At 46.6% G+C, this 16362-nt stretch overlaps 1 protein-coding gene across 7 annotated transcripts in view; it reads left to right on the top strand.

The window, feature by feature from the left end:
- DACH2 (dachshund family transcription factor 2) overlaps positions 1-16362 on the top strand; it is a 417731-nt gene that overhangs the window by 151618 nt on the left and 249751 nt on the right. The gene's annotated exons all lie outside the window — the stretch shown is intronic.

Genomic DNA, 16362 nt, shown 5'->3' with positions numbered 1-16362 from the left:
TTCCTGCTGAGTTTCCTCCAAAACAGACCGTGGTTTCTGGAAGGTTGTGTCGAGAGCTGAGAGTTTACAATGTATGTTCAGACACTAAGAAGGCTGGAAAATAAACCATTGCCAGGGGCTACAGGGACGTAGAGGCAACTGCTGAACCGCAGCACCCCAAGGTGGAAGATTGATTAGGGCAACGAGCTTGTATTGAGCACAGTCATCTGGGGGATTCAGGGCAGGAGAAGCGGCTGCCGTTACGTCTGTTCTAAGGTGAGAGAGTTTTTGTTTTTGTCCTGCACAACCCTGAATAATATGGCAGCTCAGTGTATCAGAAAGAATATCAGATGCTCTATGTGGAGGACAGTATTGGGCCGCACCTGTTGATTCAATTCAGTTTTTTCCTTTATTCCCTTCTCCGCTGTATAACCTCTGATCTGCCAGCCCCCCGTGTATAACCTCTGATCAGCCAGCCCCCCGTGTATAACCTCTGATCAGCCAGCCCCCCGTGTATAACCTCTGATCAGCCAGCCCCCCGTGTATAACCTCTGATCAGCCAGCCCCCCGTGTATAACCTCTGACCAGCCAGCCCCCCGTGTATAACCTCTGACCAGCCAGCCCCCCGTGTATAACCTCTGACCAGCCAGCCCCCCGTGTATAACCTCTGACCAGCCAGCCCCGTGTATAACCTCTGATCAGCCAGCCCCCCGTGTATAACCTCTGACCAGCCAGCCCCCCGTGTATAACCTCTGACCAGCCAGCCCCCCGTGTATAACCTCTGACCAGCCAGCCCCCCGTGTATAACCTCTGACCAGCCAGCCCCCTGTGTATAACCTCTGACCAGCCAGCCCCCTGTGTATAACCTCTGATCAGCCAGCCCCCCGTGTATAACCTCTGACCAGCCAGCCCCCCGTGTATCTCCGACCTGTGAGATCCCCGTGTATTTACCGCCAACCAACCCCTCGTGTATAACCTTCAACCCACCAGCCCCCCCCCCGTGTATAATCTTCGACCTGCCAGTCCCGTGTATGACCTTCCACTTTCCAGCCCTCGTGCATAATCTCTGACCTAAAAACACACGTGACATGTGACCCATGCGGTTTTCGAACTTTACTGTTTGGGTTCGCCCATCTCTAGTCACCACTGCTCTGCTGACCCCATAACTGCAGAGTCCACACCTCCTTTAGTATCAGCACAAACACTGCGCCCCTGCTGGGAGCTTCATGGCCGAGCATGTGCAAGAAGCCATACATCGCCAAGCATTGGATGGAGTCGGGTAAAGCCACCACCGCTGGATTCTGGAGGAGATGCACTTCTCTATCTACGTCTGATGGAGGAGTTTGGTGATTCCAGCAGGATGTTACCCTCCGACTGCATTGTGTCCTCTGTACAAATGGTGGTGGGGGATAATTCTATAGGTTATCAGGGGGCGGCCTCGGACCCCCAGCTCCAATGATGGGAAATGTTAATCTTCAGCACAAGACATTCAGCTTTGTGGGAAAAGTTTGGGGAAGATCCTTATCTGCCTCCTATGACTGTGCCCAGTGCACAAGATCCATGCAGACATGGAGGGAAGAACATGAGCGACCGCACAGAGCGCGGACCCCAACCTCACCTATAATGGAGGTTGTGAGCCCGACGGACCCCAACAACAGGGTCTGACCCCACAAATGATCTTGTGGATGAAGGGACAATAATTCCCAAGAGCAGAGCTGTTCGATCTGCAGAGGGGTGCCTCCATATTAATGTCTATGGATGTAGAAAGAGGGGTCAGAAAATCCTCTGGAGGTGGATGTGGTGGGCACATTCTTATCTCTGTGTAGTGTATTTCTAAATTTCCTTCCCATAAATCCAGCTGTGATCCCCCCACCTACCAGGCATAGAAGTTTCTGGCCGCCTCTTCCCTATTGACATGTTTTCCTGAGAAATAAATTACTTGCTTTTGTCTTTGTAAGTTAGAGTCTCCGTTCATCAAACTGTGAGAAGGCGCCGCGTTATTGTCTTGTCTCGTCACCAGCAGCTGCAAAGATTTTCTCTTCTTTTCCCCTCTTGTTGCACTGCTTCTTCTTAGACGACCCGAGGTGATCGCTCTGCACTTAATCTGTAAATTATAAGCTGCACGGCTGTATAGAGGGACAAGTGCAGCGGAAGAACGTGGCCATCAGACGACTGCGGCACCAAAGCGCCAGCATTCCCCTAAAGGAAGGTAAAAACCAGTGAAGTAAATAGCTTAGGCTAAACATGAGTGATGGCTTAAAGACAACGAGAGAAAGGAACCATGGAGGCGCCTCTGCCGCGCTGCGACGTCTGCTTTATTATAAGTAGCGGAATTTACAAATCTACAAAATAAAACGTTCTGATCTGAATTAAGAATAAAAAATAAATTATTTGAGATTTATTTGTGAAACACAGGGCTTAGAGTCTACCTCACTCATTGCACCGCTTCGGCCTCCAGGGTCGGTTTATATTTATTTCTCCATTTTACTGAGTAAACTGTGTACATTGCAAGAAACCATGTTCAGGTTTATTTTTCTTCTTGGTTTGAACCTTCATTCCAGTGTTTAGTAATCCGTTCCGGGCAGCTGCCAAGGGCACAACTGAAGTCCAAAGGGACAAATACGCCCATAATGTCATGTCTAGGTAGAATGATGGCCGGGTGTGTAATGTCCTCTGAATTGGGTTTTAAATGTTTGAGAAGAAGAGACAGAGTGGCCCTGTCCCCTTTACCTTGCCCTGTGCCCCTTTACCTTTGCCCTGTGCCCCTTTACCTTGCCCTGTCCCCATTTTCCTTGCCAGTTTGTTTTTTTCCTTTAAATATTTACATAATGTTACAATGTAACAAATGAGGAAATGGCAAAGGTTCATATTATGGGATTTGGAGGCAGCAACTTTGGGCTCCCTGCCCTAAAATGGTGGGGATTGATGGCATGAGCCAGTGGCAGCAGGACGCTGGCACCCATGGAGGGTAGCAGGGTGCTGGTATTTAAGTTTTATGTCCCCTTCATTCTGTAAATGTTGGGACTGACAGTTAAATGAATTAGTCCAGGGTTATGAAAGCATGGTTTCTTTCTTTAAGAAACTGCACCACTCCTATCTACAGGTTGTCTGATATTTCAGCTCATCCCTAATTCTAATAATGGTGCTCAGCTTCAGTACCGTAGACCACCTCTCCACAGGTGTGGCACTCTTTTTCCAAGAAATCATCCATGATTTTCTACGCCTTAATGTTGACTTTTTTTTAGTTTCGGAGGTCCCTGCTGCCCTGAGTCATAAGTTCTTTGTCACATGAGACACATTTACAGCTCTTAGCATTGACAACCAGTATGAGGATTTTTGTGAATTGTGTGCAGGGAGCTGGCGGATATTTTGATGGCTTCTCTGGTGGATTGCTGTTCACATTGTGGCTCTTGTATCGGGGTGAACGCCATTGCACCTGTTCTTTGATTCCTACCTCTCAGAATTCAATCAGAACATTTGCAATAGTCGCTCCTGACCTCCCCAGTTTATGCTCTGAGCGCCAAAGTGATTTGTTTCAGTTGATGCCTCGAGGAAAGAGAAGATGAGGCAGAAGCTGTCAGGCAGGCGACATGATGTGCTTTATGATAGACGTCATCAGAAGCCGCAGAACAAAGCTCCGCCGGGTGGGAATAGAGTCTTACAATGCGCCCAGTCTGTCACATCACAGCGCCGCCTTCATCTGCTATTCTGTGTGAGCCGGGGGCTGGGGATCATACACAGTGACAGGGTCGCACCGCTGACAGCCTAAAACGTATCCACCTTAAATCTCAATGATCAAATATTCAACTTGTAAATCGTCCCAAAATAAAATGTGTAATTCATTATCGATGGGGAATGGAAAACAAAAGTATCAACTAAATTAAGAGCCAAATTCCCAATCATTTCGAGAACCAAAGCAAAATATTGTAATGACAGGCGGATCACAGCCACGGCTTCTGATGTGATGGTGATTGTGTCCTGGGAGATCTACCCCCCTCAGAGTGATCAGCTGCTCCTGGACAGTCTGTGGCACAATGTGGCATTATCGATTGCTCCAATACATAATGTCCAGAGGTTCTCGGGTGGATTCAGGTCTGGGGAACGTGAATCTTGCATCAAAACCTCCATCATGCAGGAGCGGTAATCATACTTTGACTACATGAGTCCGCATTGTCTTGATCCAGGAGGAACCTGGGTCCGTCGCCCCAGCTTGAGTAGTAATTCCTCCTAGTTGAGGTTGGCATAGTAGTTTGTGTGATCCTACAAGTATATCCCTCCCCAGACTGGAAGACAGAAAACATCCTGTGTTGAAGGTGCAATCCTGGAGAAGCTTGGTGACCTGTCAAATCTGGGCTTCCGGCGCTGCCTTAATCTATTGGAAGTGACAACAACACGAGCAAATCGCAAAACTGGAGAAGAATCGGTCTGGAACGATGATGATGGAGTAACAGTCTGTGGCACCACCTGCGCCGCTCCATCTTCGGAAGACGTCTTTCCACCAGTTTGAGTCGGCGACATTGATTCACAGTCTCTTATGCATCTTACTGATGTCCTTGAAGTTTGAGGTTTCTTCTGTGATGTGTTGGGGCTCAGCTAACTTTAGGCCAAGGGCTTAATGATGTATAAGAAACAAACTGAGCTTTACTTACCTTATACTTATTTTTTTTTTTTTGTAACTTTTAGTGCTTTTAAGCCTGTCCTGGCCAGCTCCGCCATAACGTGACTCTGCATGGCCAGCAAAGTCCTCACCATTTACACCATGAAAGGTTAGGGCAGAACTGTACCATCCTATTCCATCACTTCCTTTCTGTCATGATTAATCGTGGCCTTCGTGTCGAATTCCCTTGTTTTCTGCATCTTTGCTTGTCAGAAAATGGAGACTTTATAAACGGAGATTAAAAATTTGCACAAACTCAAGGGCACATTCAGATATACTTTGAAATCTCGGGGAAAAAAAAATCCATAATTGCCCCAGATTTTATCCTTTACATTGCAAAGACGGAAAACTGCGGTGAATCTGTGAGTCTACATGAATGATTGACATGTAATGGATTTGAAATAAACACTGTGCATCAACTTCTGTATAATTTTTTTTTTTCTGCAGCCCGTGAATGAGATTTAGTAAAGTATCATCCACTTTACTGTTACTGTAATAAGCTGGAAAATCTGCAGTTTGTTTGGTACATGTGAACCATAGTGATTTTCCCACATAGAATCTGTATTTCACAGTTCACACAGCGCCATTTACCACTGCGGATATTCTTGTAAAGGAGGAGTCGGGAGCCGCACCGTTCGCCCTTTCCATGTCTGTAGGTGATGCAGATCTCAGATCCGCTGCAATATGTGCATAAATTTGCAGCAATTGCTTGCCATTCTTTAAATGTGCTGGCATTGTAAAATGCAACCACTTCTCAAGGAAATGCACAGGAAATTCTGCACATGTGTCCTCATCACTAATCTGCAGCTGCATCTCCCTCCTCTCCTTCTCGGATTGTGTATTTCCTTAGACAGACTTTTTGCTGATTTGTCCTCTTATGTGATGATTTGCAAAGCTTATATTTATTTCTTAGTTGTGATAGGACGGTAGGTTACGCTTTCAATATCCGTCTATTGCATTATTTCCCATCGTCCACCTATCCCTGTGATCCTACTTGTGGCCGCCTGTCTTCCGGAGGCTACATGTCTCTTGGGTCAAGAAGAGTTTAACTACCTTTTGGCTTGTAAGAAACTTGTCATAAATTCCAAATAAAAGGGATTTTAATTTGACCTTAATATGATTCTAAAAATAAACCAGAATTATTTCTTTTTTTATTAAGACAAGTTAAGAATAAAAATGTAATAAAATGTTTAAGCGATTTATCTGCCGGTCTCGCTGCAGAAGAAATGCCCTAAATAGGCAGCGTCTTGCATGACCGGGGCTCGCAGGGGACATGCTGTCTTTATATGGGATAATTGGAGACTAAGGGGTACGATAACATCGGGAACCCTGTGTATCGCTGGTAAAGTGCAGTCATTTGTTACATACTTATACTCCAGTCACATCCAGAGCTGCAGTTCTAATCTTGCTGCAGGACCTCACGTTTTACTACCTCCCCTCCTGGTCAGTGCCTGTGGGTTTTGGTGGGGGCTTTTTTTTTTTCCTACCCCAGCTGAGCTTCCATAATACAACTATTATGTAACGAAACTATGTTATCACAGCACTTGTACATGAAACACACTGGACTGCAGGAATTTAGCTGCACTGATACATTGTAACAAGCAGTGGCATAACTGAAGTCCCATGGGCCCCACTGCAAAATTTGGACCTGGGCCCCCACCTCCATGTTGGTCAGATGCAAGGGCCCTTGTAGTATTCTAGATTGATTAAAGACATACTTGTAATAGTGTCTCCATCATAACCATAGTAATTTTATCATGGACCCCATTCTGGTATAATGACCCCAATCCTGGACCCCATTCTATTATAATGACCCCCATTCTGTACCCCATTCTGGTCTAGTGACCCTCATCCTGGACCCCCATTCTGGTATGATGTTCCCCATCCTGGATCCCCATTCTGGTATAATGTTTCCCATCCTGGACCCCCGTTCTGGTATAATGTTCTCCATCCTTGACCCCCGTTCTGGTATAATGACCCCCCATTCTGGTATAATGACCCCCATCCTGGACCCTCTTCCTGGTATAATGTTCCCCATCCTGGTATAATGACCCACATCCTGGACCCCATTCTGGTATAACGACCGCCGTTCTCGTATAATGACCCCCATTCTGGTATAACGACCGTTCGCCTTCCCTTCCCCTGCACCCCTGCCATGCAGCGTCCTTTTCTGTAGCTGGTAACTATAACTTCGGTGGTCTGTCATGGACTGTGTATGATGGTATTGGCTGGCGCATGTGATGCAGAGCAGGGAGAGCCGGAGGGTCCTGCGCTGCAGTAAATTCGGCTGAATGTACACCTTTGGACGCCCATCTAGCTGAAATAGGTGCTGGCGACAGCAGGACCCCTTAAACACAGATCGGTCGTGGACACACACTCTGCGACTGTGAACGATAAGCCCCTGGTAGCAAGAGAGCGGAATGTCTCCATTGGAAACACTGTACCAAACTCTCCTCTGTGAAAAGTATTGGATCCAGGCAGGTTTTCCACCTGTAGAAGTAAGAAATGAAACTCCATTCACTGCCAGTCAGCAGAGGTCTTCAATGGTGAAATGCGGAAAATGGCACAAAACTTTCCAACAGGTCGCTTTGTAGCACAAAAGCGAATCATAATGTGCAGTTCCACCTGCTTTGGAGGTGATGGTGGCCCCCTGACCTCTGGGCCCCTGAGCGGCTGCACCAATTATGTCTGCCCCTGATTAGAAGCCACGCCCCTCACTGCTAACTCCACCCACTTTCCAGCCTTTAAAAAAATGAATGATAAAAGAAAACTGTTGCAAATTATAGCAGAAGTATGGTAAACAAGTCAACGTTTGCTACTTGTTATCATTAAACAATTGGCGCAAAGACATTAATAAATCTCCGTCTGTTAGAAAGTTGCTGAAATCTCCTTAGAAATGTCTGTAACCAGTAGCCCTGGAGAAGAGATGATGCGAGTGAGCGGCCTCACGTCTCCATTACCAGGATGAAGACCTCCTGCCGCAGCTCTCCGGTCTCACAACATTGCACATTTTATGGATTCGTCATAATTCAGGACGTCAGGGGAGGGGGTCCGGCATCTTGTACCGGGGAATTGTATTTTATTGTTTTATTTGTTGTGGATTTTTTTCCTTTGTTATTTATAGTTATCTCCACAAAATGAGAGAATGAAGGCGAAATGTCAAATAAATTATCCCAAAACGCAGCTGATCCCATAGGAAGTAATGAAATAATGTCCTTCTGCAAAACACTCTCATTAATCTTATTACATTTACCAGGGCTACAAGAGAATTCAGAGCCCTCGTCCTGCTGCGTGCAGCGGTATACAGATGTCACCTGCAGTCCTATGTAACACCACAGATATCATAGTGATAACTTCCTGAGTACAGATAATGTAGTATGTCACCTGCAGTCCTATGTAACACCACAGATAACAGTTATAACTCCCTGATTACAGATAATGTAGTAGATGTCACCTGCAGTCCTATGTAACACCATAGATAACAGTGATAACTCCCTGATTACAGATAATGTTGTAGATGTCACCTGCAGTCCTATGTAACACCTTAGATAACAGTGATAACTCCCTGATTACAGATAATGTAGTAGATGTCACCTGCAGTCCTATGTAACACCCTAGATAACTCATTTTTGTGTCCGAGTGACCATCTTTCGCGTCTCCAGCTTCTCCAAGTTATGTTACTAATTACTTTTCATCTTAATTAAACTTTAGATTCAAATGAATTTGTTAATTTAAATGGAGACAAAAACTCAGACAATTAAGCAGAAGCGTAAAAACATCAACAAACAATCAGGGCACAATTAAAGAGTAATGGCCGCTTCCCCGCGCCCCGGAGAGCTCCGAGCCGCCGTCTCATCGTCAGGAGATGTGTTTTCTTGAGATGAGTAAATTCTCTCCATAGATTATTGGATCATCTTAACAGAGACATAAAATTTCTTCGGATTTTTAGAATCTTCTACATAGAGCGACAAAGGAACTGGGAAGGCAAAAATGATACAGTGTGAGAGGGCGGAGCAAGACACCATAGACAAAGTCCACACATAGTATGGGCTCATTGAGGGTATAGTTATCTGTAATGTGATTATGGCGCTCTGTAGTCCTTGTGTGGGGCTGTGTGTGGGGCGCTGCAGGCTGTCTGTGGGGCACTGCAGGCTGTGTGTGGGGCACTGCAGACTGGGGCACTGCAGACTGGGGCACTGCGGGCTGTGTGTGGCGCTGCAGACTGGGGCACTGCGGACTGTGTGTGGCGCTGCGGGCTGTGTGTGGCGCTGCAGACTGGGGCACTGCGGACTGTGTGTGGGGCGCTGCAGACTGGGGCACTGCAGGCTGTGTGTGGGGCACTGCAGGCTGTTTGTGGGGCACTGCAGGCTGTTTGTGGGGCACTGCGGGCTGTGTGTGGGGCACTGCAGACTGGGGCACTGCGGGCTGTGTGTGGCGCTGCAGACTGGGGCGCTGCGGGCTGTGTGTGGGGCGCTGCGGGCTGTGTGGGGCACTGCAGACTGGGGCACTGCGGGCTGTGTGTGGCGCTGCAGACTGGGGCGCTGCGGGCTGTGTGTGGGGCACTGGGGACTGTGTGGGGCACTGCAGACTGGGGCACTGCGGGCTGTGTGTGGCACTGCGGGCTGTGTGTGGGGCACTGCGGGCTGTGTGTGGGGCGCTGCATGCTGTGTGTGGGGCACTGCAGACTGGGGCACTGCGGGCTGTGTGTGGCACTGCGGGCTGTGTGTGGGGCGCTGCGGGCTGTGTGTGGGGCGCTGCGGGCTGTGTGTGGGGCACTGCAGACTGGGGCACTGCGGACTGTGTGTGGGGCACTGCGGGCTGTGTGTGGGGAGCTGCAGGCTGTGTGTGGGGCACTGCAGGCTGTTTGTGGGGCACTGGGGACTGTGTGGGGCACTGCAGACTGGGGCACTGCGGGCTGTGTGTGTGGCACTGCGGGCTGTGTGTGGGGCGCTGCGGGCTGTGTGTGGGGCGCTGCAGGCTGTGTGTGGGGCACTGCGGGCTGTGTGTGGGGCGCTGCGGGCTGTGTGGGGCGCTGCGGGCTGTGTGTGGGGCACTGCAGACTGGGGCACTGCGGACTGTGTGTGGGGCACTGCGGGCTGTGTGTTGGGCGCTGCAGGCTGTGTGTGGGGCGCTGCGGGCTGTGTGTGGGACACTGCAGACTGGGGCACTGCGGACTGTGTGTGGGGCGCTGCAGGCTGTGTGTGGGGCACTGCAGGCTGTTTGTGGGGCACTGGGGACTGTGTGTGGGGTACTGCAGACTGGGGCGCTGCGGGCTGTGTGCGGGGCGCTGCGGGCTGTGTGCGGGGCGCTGCGGGCTGTGTGTGGGGCGCTGCAGACTGGGGCGCTGCGGGCTGTGTGTGGGGCGCTGCGGGCTGTGTGTGGGGCGCTGCGGACTGTTTGTTGGGCACTGGGGACTGGGGCACTGCGGGCTGTGTGTGGGGCGCTGCGGGCTGTGTGTGGGGCGCTGCAGGCTGTTTGTGGGGCACTGGGGACTGTGTGTGGGGCACTGCAGACTGGGGCACTGCGGGCTGTGTGTGTGGCACTGCGGGCTGTGTGTGGGGCGCTGCGGGCTGTGTGTGGGGCACTGCAGGCTGTTTGTTGGGCACTGGGGACCGTGTGTGGGGCACTGCAGGCTGTGTGTGGGGCACTGGGGACTGTGTGTGGGGCACTGCAGGCTGTGTGTGGCGCTCTGTACTCTGTGCCATAGTGTGTGATACATTTCTGGTGATCTGTAGTCGTTCCTCTGTACCTGAAGACGGAACCAGACTGGTTCTGCAATGAATTGTCATTTATGCAATGAAAATTATTTTTTTTCTACCTATTTTCACATCATTCGGTGGCATCCCCACATCCTGTCCTCCTGCTGTGCATCTTTTGATTGTAATTTCTTATGGTGCTGTGCAGGCACTACATAGTGTACTGTAGGTGCTCTTTGGACAGTGTGTAAAAAGTGCTCTGCAGGCAGTGTGTGCGGGGCACACTGTAGGTAGTATGTGGGATGCTGTTTAGGCAGTGTGAGCCGGGTGCTCTCTAGGTGTGTGGGGCACTCTGTAGGTTGCGTGTGTTGGGTGCTCTGTAGGTGGTGTGCACGTGTTCTGTAGGTGGTGTGTGGGGCGCTCTGTGGGCAGTGTATGGTGGGTGCTTTGTAGGTGGTTTGCACTGGGTGCTCTGTAGATAGTGTGTGGGGCGCTCTGTTGGCAGTGTATGGTAGAAAAAACAAAAATACAAAGCGCACATAGGGTGTATTGTCTTGAAGAACCACAATAGCAAGCAAGCCCAATCAGTTAGACTCACCTGTTGAAGTTGTGTGAGTCACAACAAACTGGGAATCACTCATAAAGGTCCGGTTGTCGCTGGTATCCCACTGGTAGTAAATGAAACAAATCCAAAGTGGAAAAAAGAGTCGGGCTGAATAAACCGCGCTGACCAGAAAAAAACGCACCTTCGGCAGTCCATATAATAAAAAACTTCTTTAATAAGCCTACGTGTTTCGTGGCAAAACCAGCCACTTCATCAGGGCATAACAAACAATCACAAATTCAGGATATAAATACAATCACAAACTGTTTCAATACACCTTTCTTTGACATCATTTCCTGTGGAAACACCCATATATCATATAAAACAATGTATATAAATAAAAAATGCTTAAATATTGTGATTAAAATCCAATAACATATCTATCAATATCATGGAAATTTTATACACCAAAATAACAAAAAATATATATGATAAAATAAAATGCAAAAAAAATGAACTCGAACCCACCACTTCAGAACAACTCAAAAATGTAGTTTACGTGTCTTAGCTCACTGGACCACACCAAATCCACAAACCCCTTGAGATCCTCATATGTAACAAATACCCCACTTATTTAATTATTTCACCAAAATATGTCTAAAAAAGGTCACTAATTTCATTTAAACCCATTGGTTGGAGTGTATTTAATTTATATATCCAATAAGTTTCCTTTCTTTTTAAATTTTGTATTCTATTCGGGGTATGTTCGGATACATGATCTATGGGAAGCACCGTCAGAGACACAGAACCCTAATGGAACACTGCGGGAGTGACGGGACAAACCATGTATCATATATCCCTTCCGAATGTTAAACCTATGGGAATTAATCCTCTTATGTAAAGGTTGAGATGTCCTACCTACATATTGCTTCCACATTTGCATTGAATCAGATAGATGACAAAACTGGTCATACATGTCATCCTATATCTGATCCTAAATTCCCCACTCGGATAACTAAAGGAGTGAAATCTATCAGTAGAATCAATTACAGATCTACAACACTGACAGCCCTTCCTGTTACATTGAAAAGCGCCTTTTTTCTCATGTGGTATACTACTGTTTAGTGAAATATCCCTTGAGGAGATAACACTGGGGGCTAAAATATTCTTAATGGTGGGAGCCCTCCTAAAAATCAACCCCGGCTTCTGATCCACCACCTTATTCCCGTAAGATTGATAGAGGTGTGGATAATTATGATGCGAATTTTATAACCACTTTTTCTGTACAGAATTCTCAGATTCGTAGCATATTGGAAAAACACTGGAAAATTGTTTTAAATGATCCAGTTCTGAATAAAGTGGTGGATCAGAAGCCGGGGTTGATTTTTAGGAGGGCTCCCTCCATTAAAAATATTTTAGGCTGAGTTCACACGTGGCGTTTTTTTCGCGTTTCCGCGGCGGTTTTAACCGCGCGATTTTGCCGCGAAAACGCGAAAAATAAGCATCCCATGCATTCCTTTGGGATTCCGCAATGCTGTGCTAATGCTGCGGTTTTTACCGCGGCGGAATCACTTCGCGGTAAAAACCGCAGCATGCTCATTATTTTGCGGAATCGCGGCGATCCCGCACCCATAGGAATACATTGTTCCGCTTACTTCCCGCATGTGGCTGTGCAGACCATGCGAAAAGTAAGCAGAGCAATTGCGGATGGTACCCACGGTCCGGAGGAGAGAAGACTGTCCTCCGGGCTTTGGGTACCATATCCCTGTAAAAAATAGAATTTAAAATAAAAAATATTGTTATTCTCACCTTCCGGCGTCCCTCGCAGCCTTCCCGCTTCTCTCCACGCTCCCGGTCCCAGTAAGCCTTTGCGAAAATGCCCGCGATGGCGTTCGATCTCGCGGGATCGCGAAGTCTCGCGGTCATTCGCGCGACGTCATCGCGAATTACCGCGAGACGTCGCGATCCCGCGAGAACGGACGTCATCGCGGGCATTTTCGCAAAGGATTACTGGGAACGGCTGCGCGGGACGTTGGAAGGTAAGAATAACACCATTTTTTTTTTTTTTACATTCTATCTTTTACTATTGATGCTGCAGGTGGCCTCAGTAGTAAAAAGTTGGTCACACTTGTCAAACACTATGTTTGATGAGTGTGACCAACCTGTCAATCAGTTCTCCAAGCGATGCTACAGATCGCTTGGAAAACGCTAGCATTCTGCAAGCTAAATACGCCTGCAAAATGCTAGTTTTTCCGCGGGAAAATCGCGGGAATTTAAAATGCGATTTTCCCGCGGAATGGAATTCCGGAATTCTCGCGGTAATTTCCGCGAGAGTTCCGTTACGTGTGCACTTAGCCTTAGCCCCCAGTGTTATCTCCTCAAGGGATATTTCACTAAACAGTAGTATACCACATGAGAAAAAAGGCGCTTTTCAATGTAACAGGAAGGGCTGTCAGTGTTGTAGATCTGTAATTGATTCTACTGATAGATTTCACTCCTTTAGTTATCCGAGTGGGGAATTTAGGATCAGATATAGGATGACATGTATGACCAGTTTTGTCATCTATCTGATTCAATGCAAATGTGGGAAGCAATATGTAGGTAGGACATCTCAACCTTTACATAAGAGGATTAATTCCCATAGGTTTAACATTCGGAAGGGATATATGAAACATGGTTTGTCCCATCACTCCCGCAGTGTTCCATTAGGGTTCTGTGTCTCTGACGGTGCTTCCCATAGATCATGTATCCGAACATACCCCGAATAGAATACAAAATTTAAAAAGAAAGGAAACTTATTGGATATATAAATTAAATACACTCCAACCAATGGGTTTAAATGAAATTAGTGACCTTTTTTAGACAAATTTTGGTGAAATAATTAAATAAGTGGGGTATTTGTTACATATGAGGATCTCAAGGGGTTTGTGGATTTGGTGTGGTCCAGTGAGCTAAGACACGTAAACTACATTTTTGAGTTGTTCTGAAGTGGTGGGTTCGAGTTCATTTTTTTTTGCATTTTATTTTATCATATATATTTTTTGTTATTTTGGTGTATAAAATTTCCATGATATTGCTAGATATGTTATTGGATTTTGATCACAATATTTAAGCATTTTTTATTTATATACATGGTTTTATATGATATATGGGTGTTTCCACAGGAAATGATGTCAAAGAAAGGTGTATTGAAACAGTTTGTGATTGTATTTATATCCTGAATTTGTGATTGTTTGTTATGCCCTGATGAAGTGGCTGGTTTTGCCACGAAACACGTAGGCTTATTAAAGAAGTTTTTTATTATATGGACTTCCGAAGGTGCGTTTTTTTCTGGTCAGCGCGGTTTATTCAGCCCGGCTCTTTTTTCCACTTTGGATTTGTTTCATTTACTACCAGCGGGATACCAGCGACGACCGGACCTTTATGAGTGATTCCCAGTTTGTTGTGACTCACACAACTTCAGCAGGTGAGTCTAACTGATTGGGCTTGCTTGCTATTGTGGCAGTGTATGGTAGGCACTTTGTAGGTGGTTTCCACTGGGTGCTCTGTAGGTGGTGTGTGAGGCGCTCTGTGGGCAGTGTATGGTAGGCACTTTGTAGGTGGTTTCCACTGGGTGCTCTGTAGGTGGTGTGTGAGGCGCTCTGTGGGCAGTGTCTATAGTACATTTCTGGTGATCTGTAGTCTGTTTTGGAGGACTGTAGTACCATTGCGATTCTGGTGATCTGTACTCTGTGTTTGTGGTCTTTTTCTGGTTCTCTATGGTCTTTTGAGGTCCCGGCTGAAGCCCACTCATTATATCCACAGTGCGTTTCTTAGGCGGTTGGCTGAACTGTTGTCATTTTCCTTTTTTTTGCAGATGGTGACGCATTTTATGCTTTCTTGTAAACCCTTCTATGTATCCTCCTTGACATTCACTGATCTGTTCTGTGATGGGAGATGATTTGCAGAAAGCGGATTTTATTGCCAGGACTTTTCTAGTAATGTTAGTGGGTAAATCCGGTTACGGTGAGCGGTAAGCGCCAGACGAAGGGGCGCAGATTTCTATATTCCTGCATTTTTATGCATCGGATTGGAAATTGAGACTCTCTTCTTATGAGGTTCTCGGGGCCTGAAGGAAAATCTGTGCTGCTGATGGGTGAGGTTAATGCTGTTAGCAGAGCCCCCGGCTGTAGAATCATCCATCATCCTACATATAGGGACGGTGAGCCCAGAGGCGCAGGGCTCTTCTCCACCTCGGCACTCCTGTCCCCAATTCTTACTGCAAGGATGTAATCTGCAGGTTATTCCCCAAATCCTGCGCTGGGAACAACTAACCCTCTTATATCTGTCATTATCTCTGTGCCTGAAGAAGAGGAAGAACCCGTGACGTCCATCACTTAGAGATTTCTATCAATGTCTGTCATTTATCGCCGACATTTTAAGATGCTTGTTCGATAGTCCAAATTTATTGTCACATTTTTAGCTGTTTTGGGTTTACTTTATCTATTTATCTATATCTATGATCTATTATATATCTATTATCTATGATCTATCTATTATCTATCGATTATCTATATCTATTATCTTTCGATTCTATCATCTATTATCTCTATTTATTTATCTATTATCTATTATCTACCCAGAGCCGGACTGGCCATCTAGCAATTCTGGCAAATGCCAGAAGGGCCTGTCTGGTCGTGGGCCGCCATTTCTGCTACGTTGTTAACAGAATCTGTGTTCTCAAGACACCCATACTGTTAAGAGTTGTGATGGAGCGCAAAGTTGAGATGACTCCGTCACTTACCCCAGCAGGTCACAGGTATCATTAGAAAGATTGGTCTTGTAGAAAATCTTCCTTTCCTCCATCCAGGGTAATATTCGTAATATATCCCCATCTGGTGCTCGGGGACAGCAAGGGCTTGTGTGATTTGAAATGCCAGGACTGAATTTCAGCCCCAATCCGTACCTGGATCTACCTATCTATTATAAATCTGTCATCTATTTATTTATCTATCTATTTATTATCTATCGATTATCATCTATCGATTATCATCTATTATCTATGTAACTATCTATTATCTATCATCTCTCATCTATTTATCTAATTATCATTGATCTTTTTATTTTTCTATGTATCCATCTATTGCCATCTTGTTGCCATCTGTCGTGCTGTAAACTTTTCTTTCCCCTGAAATGAAGAGATCAGCAAGATATATTCTTTTAATAACTTGTCCAAATTGAAAAATAATTGACATTTTGTAATCAGAGCCGGAGGAGACGAGAGCTGATTATCTGCGGGATAAGTGACACCCGGAGATGTGCGCCGCTCACTGTAATAATTTCTGGGTTGTTAAATCTTCATTATTGACATTACTTAGTTACAATTTGACACAAATCATCCCTGACGATCCCTAGATCTGCACCGAACACCCACTGCAAAAGGTGTAAAGTATGGTGGCTGCTATGGGGTATGAGGAGGGCAGCGGTTTCCGCACAGGATAGCCCCA

This window comes from Dendrobates tinctorius, unplaced genomic scaffold (genome assembly GCF_039654945.1).
Source record: "Dendrobates tinctorius isolate UK_male_01 unplaced genomic scaffold, ASM3965494v1 ptg000114l, whole genome shotgun sequence".
Lineage (NCBI taxonomy): Eukaryota > Metazoa > Chordata > Amphibia > Anura > Dendrobatidae > Dendrobates > Dendrobates tinctorius.
The sequence above is the reverse complement of the archived record's forward strand: the minus strand, read 5'-3'. Positions and strand labels throughout refer to the sequence as shown.